This window comes from Octopus bimaculoides, chromosome 15, assembly GCF_001194135.2.
Source record: "Octopus bimaculoides isolate UCB-OBI-ISO-001 chromosome 15, ASM119413v2, whole genome shotgun sequence".
Lineage (NCBI taxonomy): Eukaryota > Metazoa > Mollusca > Cephalopoda > Octopoda > Octopodidae > Octopus > Octopus bimaculoides.
Window position 1 is genome coordinate 38099564 of NC_068995.1, and position 3087 is coordinate 38102650.

Sequence of the window (3087 nt, forward strand, 5' to 3'; positions counted from 1 at the left end):
AGAGAGAGAGAGAGAGAGAGAGAGAGAGAGAGAGAGAGAGAGAGAGAGAGAGAGAGATTGATAGATAGATAGCCGCACTGTAATCCTTCATTTGGCATATACGTGGTCTGATCAATAAATATACGGATTGTTATAACAGTAACGACGCTAATGCATGTAGAGTAAAGCTTCTTGGTACAGATTGACCTCGAACACTGCTGTGCTCACGCTCTAAGTTTTAAAGTACTAGTTCACTTCTTCTGTTTACAACAGTACTTGGAAGGAACGTGTGTAGCGTTTTCAGCTCGACACTGAAACCCGAGTGACTTTCTGGTCAGCTCAAATCGGTTTTGGCAAGAACTTGGCAGACACATAACACATACCAAAATCGTAGTGATGATGGACAGAACTGAACTGTAAATAATCTGCACATCCTCTGATAACTCACGGATAATGATTCGATGATTTCTTCCTATAGCTGCACGCACATCTGCGATATTTTTCGGCCATCTTAGAAATATTTAAACCACTCGTACACTTGTGTGTGACTCATACACTCCTCTCCATACACATTCTGCAACTTTGCGTAGGTCTCTGAGAGGTATCGACATGACAACTTTTACTATCAAGGTCAATGCAACGATCGCAAGTTATATACCTTCCTTTCAAGCACTACTGTAAAGAGGGGAAGTGAGATAGAACGTTAAACCTTAATGTAGATGCGCACCAGAGGACTAGTTCAACCTGTGCCAAACAGATTCACTCTGCGTTACAATAGCAACAGTCCGGATACTTTCTGATCAGATCTTGTATATTCGAATCTTATGCCTAATCATCATTTAGGAAATCCGTTTTTTCGATTTTTCTTTTGCCTGACATACATTTTGAATATACAGAAACAATTTCTTTTCAATCACATGAAAGATTTTATTATCTAATGTGTAACTTCCTTTCAGCGGTGCCTCGCGAATAAATGAAAGCAATTACGCATTTTGAACGACAACAACGGAGTAATGAAACAGTCGAAGCCATCTAAGGATTGGATACGCTGTAAGAACATGAATAGTTAGATATGACATTGTCACTGTAGAATTGGAGGAATACACTACACTGGCTTCCTGGATTGCCTTATCAACAATTATAATAAAGATTTTCATGATATTCAAATTCCCATATAATTTAGATATTCTGAGATTTGAATTCGGGAATATTGATTCTGATATGTATATGTGTGTGTGTGTGTTTATGTCAGTGTGTGTGTATATGTGCTTTTGCGTGTGCATGCACGCTGTTTCATTATTTTCATGATGATATACGCTACACAGATTATGAACTGAATTTATGTAAAGCATGACAAAAGATGGCCGAAATTATTGTGTATTTAACATTTCTCGTGCACATCTGAGTTTGTGTGAGCGCGCTCGCGTGTGTGTCTATGTTTGTGTTTATCAGACTGCGGAAAACATGGAGGGATAAAATTGTTAACTGCAGTGTATATTTAGGGTTCTAGTTATTGGAATAAAAGTTAGCTGATGCCCTTGGAATTGAGTTTTCTGTTTTCTTGTCAGAATACCTACCAAGTAGATAACATACAGTCATTGAAACACAAAGAAACATCCGTTTACATATACATCATGTACAGTTAAGCTTATGTATGTGTGAATGTAGTAACTACTCAGTAAATACAATGACCATTTGAATATAAGGAAATATGAATATTAAAACGAAGCATGTTTGCTGTTGCTTCTTCTCGAGCATACAATTAATTCATCAAACATTACATTGAAAGTTATAAACAGCCTTGACAAGCTATTAACCATTGGCGAGAAAGACATTAAACTAGAAGTTCCATTACAAATTGGTACCATAATTCGAACTCTACTGACAATTTATATTATTCGAGCATAACTTACAGTCACTCGAGTGCCTAATGTCTATTCCAGAATTAATATTACAACAGTTTGTCATTGACATCTATTCCATAATGGACATTATCTTTCAAAGTTTAAGAAATTTAAAAGTTGAAATGTGTTTGCTCCACACAATACAAATAAATTAACGATGTAAATATAACAAATATAAAATGTAAAACAAAAGCGAATAATAGTTTCTATTCCAAGAGTGTTATTAGAAAAAAAATCCTGCAGTAATAATCTGTAGTGTTTGTCAATATGCCAACATTACGTAAACACAACAATGCTGTTACTCAGCACCACGGTGGTTTGTTCGTAGCAAAAACATAAATCTAATGTGAGCCTATCCACCGAGAGTGAAGTATACGCCACAAGCAGCGAACAACAGTGCAGGCGGTGCAGATGTGCGTATCGTTGGCTTGATGGCACTTGGCCAGGAAATTAAGCAAACCATCTGATTTTAGCATGAATATATGAAATGAAATTTGATAGTATTCCAATGCACTAACCCTTTAAATATTGCTAAATAAAGTTAAAGAGCTTGATACATGTGATGGTTGTCGTGATAATAATGATGATGATGATGATGATGAAAATGATGAGGATGTTGATGCTGCTGATGCTACTACTGCTGCTGATGATGATGATGATGATGGTGATGATAAACATCAACATCGTCATCATCATCGTCATCATTATTATCATCATCGACATCCTCCCCCTCTTCCAACCCATCATTATCATCAAAGTGAAATAATCACCAAAGTGAAATTGGTGTAGAAATGTATGCCTGTCAATGGTACAATAGGTAAAATAACTCCCCTAGGGATCTCTGATATTTACTTACATAAATTTAAATCCCGAGTCCGAGTTAAACAAACAATCTTTGATTACAAACATCTGGTGCCATTTTATATGGACTTTTGAAGTTGTGCGTTCAATTTAATCATCTGCATCTTTAAAAAAAATTCCGTGTATTTGTTTATATTATTAATTATTATATTAATTTAATATATCTGCAATTAAAGTATACACTGTCCCAATCACCAAATTCCAAGGTTAATCAAATTCTCCAAATAAATATAGATTAGATACATCGTTTTGAGCAATTCCATTCCTCCTAGTTTATGAACTTAATTATTGTCACTTTACTATATTTAACTCTTCTATAAAAATGCTTTTGATTGGAAGAAAT